Genomic DNA, 8,172 nt, shown 5'->3' on the forward strand with positions numbered 1-8,172 from the left:
AGTGCGGGGGCATTCTCGGCTTTTTGAGGTGGAAATACTAAGAGCCCAATCCTACGTTTTCGGAGGAAACGTGGGTAAACCCCCATGTGCACCCCGACCCCACTACTTGTCAAACCCCACCAGCCCCCAGTCCCGGGCAGCTCAGCCTCTTTCCGGGGCCTCTCGCATTCCTGCAGCTGGAAGAACCTCTGGACTGAGAGAGCTGGGACCAGGAGCAGCACTGGGCGCCCATCCTGGGTTTGGGCTCGGCTGGGGCTTGGTTTGCTTCTTCTGTTTTAAATCTCCCATCTCTGGGAGGTCTCTGCTCATCGGTGCAAATGCTGAATCCCCCCCCCCCCTGCAAAACCTGGACTGGCGTGGAGAGCCCCCTCCGGCTCGGAGTTGCAGTGCTTGCTGGTCTTGGGTCTGCTCCCTGCCCTCAGCCTAACCTACAATTAGGGGATTATTTATTTTCCAGCAATCGCTGCATCACAGGACCGAGCGCACCCGGCACCTGGCCAGCGCGGGAATCCCTTTATAGTGGGTTCTTTGGCAACATCTGTACAGATCGTCCTGCCAATAAGGCTTCCTGAATCCGCATGGCAAGAAAGGAAGGGGCTGGGACCCGACGAGTGAGCTCCCAGCGCGGGAGTGGAGCTGGGACCCGACGAGTGAGCTCCCAGCGCGGGGGTGGAGCTGGGACCCGACGAGTGAGCTCCCAGCGCGGGGGTGGAGCTGGGACCCGACGAGTGACCTCCCAGCGCGGGGGTGGAGTGCATTCCAGCGCAGGGAAAGGGGAGGGGGAGGGGAGGGATGGCCAGGGGCACGGAGCTCCCAGTGCAGGCAAGTCACATCCTGAACATGGGTGGGGTACCCGATCTGTTGAAGTGCTCCTCACAGCACTGCACACTGTCGCTTCTCAGCTGCTGAGCCGGGGGGCTCCTTGGAGGGCACGGGGTACAGAGCACAGCAAAGGAGGGAAGAGAGAGACAAAACGGCCCTGCTGGCATAATCAGGCTGGGATTGACTGGGCCATGTAAAGGAGGAAATAACTCAAGATATCTGAACTAAGCACATTGCTGATGGAAAGTATTGCGCCCTGTCCCTCCCTGTGTCAGACACCCTGCGGGATGGGGGCTGCACTAGAAGAGCGAGGACTGGGAGGGAAGGGGAGATCATAGGGAGGGAAGGGGAGATCATAGGGAGGACGAGGCAGGGAGATGATTCTGTGGCAGGAGGGGGAGGATCATCCTGGGTGTATTTGAGAGGGAAGACGGGATTAGGGGGCTGAGAGTGGTAAGGACCAGAGAGGGAAAGAGGGTCTGGGAATGGGACCCTGCCCGTGGGAGCAGGACCAGAGTTTGGGTGGCGATATCTCCTCCCGCCCCTGAGCCTGTCTCCTTTCCCCATCACCCATCTTTCCCCCGGGCACTGGAGCCTGGAGCTCCCGCCCCTCATTCTGAACTCTCTCCCTGTTTTCCTGAAGTCCCTTCATCCCTCTCCCATTCCCAAATGTTCTCTTCCCCAAATCCTGCATTCCCTTCTCTCCCTCCTCTTCTACCTTTACCAGTCTCGTACCCACACAGAACATCACTACCTCTCCCTACTCTTCCCTTCCTGATCCCCCATCTTTCTCCTCTCCCTGAAATCCCCACAACTATCTGTGCTGGCCTCCCCTTCCCACTTCTTATTTCTGAGAATGAACAATGATTATTTACACTTCATACTGTTTTATGATCTGCTGTTTAAAGTTGTTTGAACATTGTTTTGGAAAAGCAGGATAAAAATGAAGAAACCAAACCAAAATCACATTAAGACCTTCCTGGTATTTCCATGCAATTTGGATTGGTTACTGCTAGAGAAAGGAGGTGCCATGGTCTGCCAGAGCTTAGCACTTATATTCTTAAATTCCCCCCTTCCCCTTCCCCTCTCCCACACCCACACCCTGAAGTGTCCTGCAATCCCTTCTCACCATAAACAACAGAGAAACCCAGAATAAGTTTTGCAGCCAGGCAAGCGCGCTGGGAAAACTGCTTTATTTGTATAATGGAAACTCAATGTACAGTAAAATGCCCCCAAATTGTGTTGGTTTTTCCACAGAATCCACCCCTGCACTGCGCTCAGGAGAACAGGACATCTAAAAACGCCATTCATTGACTTTCAGACTGAGATGATGGCAAATTGTCAGCAGAGGAGAGAGGAGGAACAGGGAAACACAAAATATGCTCACAGAAATAGGATCTCCAGGCAGCTTCCACTTTGTGCATTTTCACACTGCAGACTTGATTTGATCTCTGACTTCAGCCTCCCTTCCTCATCACTGAAGATCCCTTGTGCTTGCCTCATGTTTTTCTTGAATTTAGACACTGGCTTTGCCCCACCACCTCCACTCTGAGGCTTTCCGGGAAGAAATGTTTCCTGATGTTTATCCCATTCAGCCTCATATCATGACGAAAATAGTGGATAACACTGCCCCAGGACTGACCCCTGGCCACTCGCTTCCCCAGTTTACCAACCAGGATCTTCCTCCAACTGGAGAATGAAGGCCCTGGGTGGAGTGAAGGGGGGAGAAGATACTGAAAGGGTGAGGGGAAGAGAAGATGCAGGATGGCTTTCCTGGAGCCTGCCCTGTATGTATCTCCTTGCAGGGTCTCAGACGGAGATCTGAGGGAAGTTACCCTCCTCCCCAACCCTTCCAGCTTAGGTTTTATAATACTTAATGCTACTGCATCAGTAATCAGCTCTGTTCTTACTGCATTAAGAAGTCAGATCCGAGAGGTATTTTACAGATAATTACTGGATTACATTAAACATACAGTACTCATTATATCATGGTCCTTACACAAGAAAGATATTTTCCATAGTCACAGCCTGGGGAAAATCCCCTTCTTTTCAAGGCTTTGTGGGGCCAATGTTCACGGGGATTTAGCCGGCTAACTAGGTTGATGCTGACTACTAGTCCCTGAGAAAGTTGGCTCCACAGCCACTCATGTGGTGGACGTTCCAAGAGTTGGGGAATCAGTGATCCAGCTACCGCGAGCCGGCTAACTTTAAATGGCTCTGTGTGCCCGAGTCTTGCTATGTGCGAGTCGCCCTTGAGAACATTTTAAGGGCCAGGCCCACTAATGGTTTTCTCCCATTTTATGTCTGAATCTGAGGAAGGCCTGAAAGCTCGTCAAGAAATGTATCAAGTTTGTACAATAAAAAGGTATCACCTTCTATTACCTTTTGTTTGTTAATCTTTATTTTTTTCCATCTCTATAAGGAAAATGCTTGGCAGGTAGGTGGTCCTTAGTGTTATTCTTACTATTCACGCAAGAGCACAGCCACTTGCAGAATTTTAATTTTTGAATTTGTCATGTGAATTATATAAACTTTTACCCTCCCTTAGGGCGACTGCCATTATAAATACTGTGTGCATTTACACACCCACACACACCAGAAAAACAGAGAGAAAATGCATCCAAAAGGGATCCCATTGATCCATATCATGACATATATGTAAGTCTACTTCACCAAGTCAGCAGCAGGCTCTGCCTGCCCCGAACACCATCAGCCCAATGCAAAAAGGGGCGTTAGGCCAAAAGCACCTTTCTGCCTGCATTTCAACGCACATTTTCTGCACAGGAAACTTATTGCATGCAGAACATGTGCATTTCCAAACAGGAGTAGTGCTTAGCACCCTTGCAGGAAAATCCCATGCAAATGAGGGCATTAAGCAGTACTCCCCGCGGCAGAGAGACTGCATTTAGCCAGCGGACCTTTTTTTTTTTTTAGCACTGGAAACATAACCCCCTACTCAGAGCTGGAGTTAAGTTTCCAGCAATATGAAAAAAATAGTTAAAAAGTTTAAGAAAAAACAGCCAACAGCTGCCACCGCTTAACAGGATAAGAACTGACTTATCCAGCTATCTGGCTTGGTGGCTGCTACTTATCAGATAAAGTACTTATCAGGCTAAGCAGTGGTGACCTGTGGCAGAGGCGAAGATGAAAACTGTAAACTAATTCAAAGAGGAATGGGATAAGCACTGTGGCTTCCTAAAGGCTAGAGGTGGAAATGAAGGAAAGGGTGCATGGGAGATTACTGCCCTTAACCAATTAGTTTTCATGATTTTGATACAACTGTAGCATTGCTCTCCGCTTTGATGGGGATTCAGACGACTGCCAATGCTGGGCCCTGACTTTTATGATCCGTAGACAGGGAAAAAGTGCAGGACTCCTTCCACTGGCAAGTCCAAAAGCAAAGCAAGTTCAAGCAGCATTGTCTCATCAAGAAGGCTATTGAATGCACCCTGTAAAAAAATGTTAGGTCTAATTTTGTTATGGGGCTGACAGTGTTTGGTTTTGATTGTTAGTATTACTACCCTTAATATGAGGCTTGGTGTAACCTGCACGGAGCGGCAGTTACTACCTTTAACGGAAGACACGAGGGTAACCTGCACGGAGCGGCAGTTACTACCTTTAACGGAAGACACGAGGGTAACCTGCACGGAGCGGCAGTTGCTACCTTTAACGGAAGACACGAGGGCAACCTGCACGGAGCGGCAGTTACTACCTTTAACGGAAGACACGAGAGTAACCTGCACGGAGCGGCAGTTGCTACCCTTAACGGAAGGCACGAGGGTAACCTGCGCGGAGCGGCAGTTGCTACCCTTAACGGAAGACACGAGGGTAACCTGCACGGAGCGGCAGTTGCTACCCTTAACGGAAGGCACGAGGGTAACCTGCACGGAGCGGCAGTTACTACCTTTAACGGAAGACACGAGGGTAACCTGCACGGAGCAGCAGTTGCTACCCTTAACGGAAGACACGAGGGTAACCTGCACGGAACGGCAGTTACTACCTTTAACGGAAGACACGAGGGTAACCTGCACGGAGCGGCAGTTACTACCTTTAACGGAAGACACGAGGGTAACCTGCACGGAACGGCAGTTACTACCTTTAACGGAAGACACGAGGGTAACCTGCACGGAACGGCAGTTACTACCTTTAACGGAAGACACGAGGGTAACCTGCACGGAGCGGCAGTTACTACCTTTAACGGAAGACACGAGGGTAACCTGCACGGAGCGGCAGTTACTACCTTTAACGGAAGACACGAGGGTAACCTGCACGGAACGGCAGTTACTACCTTTAACGGAAGACACGAGGGTAACCTGCACGGAGCGGCAGTTGCTACCCTTAACGGAAGACACGAGGGTAACCTGCACGGAGCGGCAGTTGCTACCCTTAACGGAAGACACGAGGGCAACCTGCACGGAGCGGCAGTTACTACCCTGAGCTTCATCCTGCATCCTGCTGCAAAAGTAATGGGACTGCAGGCTTTCACATGTTTAGCCTTTTAGGTGGGTACATTCAGTGCTTAGGTGGTTTCCTGCTGCAGAGCTGCTAAATGCAGCTCCTCATCACTAGTCAGCTAGATTTAGGACCATTGTCAGTCACAATTTAGCGAGCCACCTTGCAGCTGAAAATTAGTTAAAGATTGCCAACTATCTTAGCCATTCGGCGGCTCTTTAAAAATCTATTCCTTGGCCTCTTTTCCAGAGTTTGCTTCCTGGGACACTTTTTATTGCTCAGTTTTCCTTTTATAATCAATAACGAACCTCGTTGCCTTGTATAACAACTCTGTAACTCACACACCCTCAAGGAAACCTCTTGTTTTGTGGGTTTTTGTTCGGTTGCTGGCCTGAGGCAGCCGCTTGTTTTGGCTGCCCCTGCTGGTCAGCTGCCGTATTTTATTCTTTAATTCTTTTTTTATTTAATTTATTATTATTTATCGTGTCAATTCTCTTTCTTAAAAAACATATTGCTCCGTGCTCCCGTCGTGCGGTGCGACCCGTTTTTTTAAATTAATCAGCGTTAGCAAGAGACTTCACTTATCTTTTTCCTGTTCTTTTAAATATCCGCTGTTTCACGGGTCTGTCTCCGCCTGCCCGACATGGGCCATGTTTCGGCAGATCACTGCCTGCTTCAGGGGCCGTGGGAAAGAGCTTATTTAAAGATCCGAGTCACGGATTTTCTGTCAAACAACGCTTGAACCTATTGCTGCGTTTTCAGTCCATTATGGTGAGCGGCGCCTTCACATTGAATCCGGATTCAATGTGAAACAGCGGATATTTAAAAGAACAGGAAAAAGATAAGTGAAGTCTCTTGCTAACGCTGATTAATTTTAAAAAACGGGTCGCACCACACGACGGGAGCACGGAGCAATATGTTTTTTAAGAAAGAGAATTGACACGATAAATAATAATAAATTAAATAAAAAAAGAATTAAAGAATTAAAGAATAAAATACGGCAGCTGACCAGCAGGGGCAGCCAAAACAAGCGGCTGCCTCAGGCCAGCAACCGAACAAAAAACCACAAAACAAGAGGTTTCCTTGAGGGTATGTGAGTTACACAGTTTTCCTTTTATGGCAGCTTCCTAGTATACAGATTAGGCCTTGCCTTCAGGCTGTTTGGCCTGATGGATGCTGAATAGAAAAGCAAAGACACTCCAAACAATCTGAACGAAGCGGGACTATTTTTCTCATAGATGCAGAATGGGGAAAAATAGTAACATAGTGACAGCAGAAAAAGATCTAATTGGCCCAGGCTGGAATTGTTTTCACTTAGATGAGCATATAAATCCCCAAACTCAACCCAACACCAGCTGCCCACCTCCCATGACTTTTACCCGAATGTCCAACCCTTCCACATCATGTCCCAAATGTGTTAAAGTACTGCCCTCCACCACCTCAAGTCTCATCATCTTCCTCTGTGATTCTCACAGTACAAGATCCAATACCCAAGTCCCTTTTCATGTCTCATTACCACACAATTACCAAAACTAGCCAGGGACGGGTATAGGATTTTGCCATCCCCAGGCACTCTTGGTGCTTTCACCCCTCCAAGGGCTGCTAGATGAGATTCAGCAGAGCTGGAAGGCAGCAAATCTGCTGCCCTACGAGTGCGCATTGACAAATCCAGAGCTGAAACTAGCAAAGCCTTGCTCAAAACATTAGACTCCCCATCCTCACCGAAATGTGGGTTTTAAACACGGTCCTTCTCCATGCAGGCTACCCCAATGCTTTCTTGGAAGCGTTGCTTGCAATCTCTGTTTCATCCAGACCATCCACCGCCTTCTTGCTAGCCCACTGCAATCATATCACTGCCGTCAGCCTTAGCAAATCAATCATAAGCCTCTGTAAAAGTTATTTTTCCCATTGAGTCACTGATGAGGTTTTAGACTGTTAAAGGTCTTACATTAATTGATTGGAAGAAGAGACACAAATACTAAGTGGAGCAGAACATACGTACAACAAAACAAAGATCAATAAAACGTTAAATCTCCCGCAGCCAGCACCAGAAAGAAAATTAGAGGTTTGTCCAGATTTCTGTCCTGAATGAGCAGTTTAATCTCTGCTTTCTCTACTGAACCAGTAACGCTGGACACCAAAGTGTCCCAAAGTCCGACTGCCTTATCAATCCTGTACTATAAACACTGAAGTTTCCTGAGGAAAAATAAGTTCAAAAGGTCCTGTACAGAACCTTCTTAAAGCTCCTTGCCCCATGACCCCCGCCACTCCATTTCACTTCCTTCCAGCAGGTCTCAGTCCTTGGCCTTTGTCTTTCTGTTCTCTCTTCCACCTTCCCTCTCTTATTGTGCTTCTCGCCCTCCATTTTTCAGCTTTCAGTGGCTCTGTCCTTCCTGTTTCTCTCGCTTAGAAGTAGTTTGCACTGATCTCTTCTGACAGTTGCTCGCAGGGCTGGTTGGGCTCATCAAAAGGGTGGAGAGAACCTGGAACGGGGGAGGAGGGGGTTATTTAAGAACGCCACAGCACAGCAGCCTGGGTTGTTTGCTCTCACACAGGAACAGCATTTCGAGCAGGTGAGTGACCTTCCAACCCCGTCCCTGGTCTGCCCCCTTCTCCTGTGGTGTAAGATGGCACTTGGTCTAGATTTGGATGCAGGGGGAGAAAGCGCAATCTGCAGGAGCTGCTCCTGGTGCAAAACTAGAGTTGAGGAGCTGCTATCTTTCAACGCATCCCATGCTTAGTATGTGAATGCCAACAGCAAACCTTTAGCTTCCATACAGTCCATATAATATGTGCATCCTGGGTTGCTAAGGAAGGAAAAGTATCACAGAGTCCAACTTGCACATCATTGTATCTGTAATAACGATCAAACGCCGGGTGCAAGAGGGCACATGCTGA

The sequence above is a fragment of the Rhinatrema bivittatum genome, chromosome 11 (assembly GCF_901001135.1).
Source record: "Rhinatrema bivittatum chromosome 11, aRhiBiv1.1, whole genome shotgun sequence".
NCBI classification, from domain to species: domain Eukaryota; kingdom Metazoa; phylum Chordata; class Amphibia; order Gymnophiona; family Rhinatrematidae; genus Rhinatrema; species Rhinatrema bivittatum.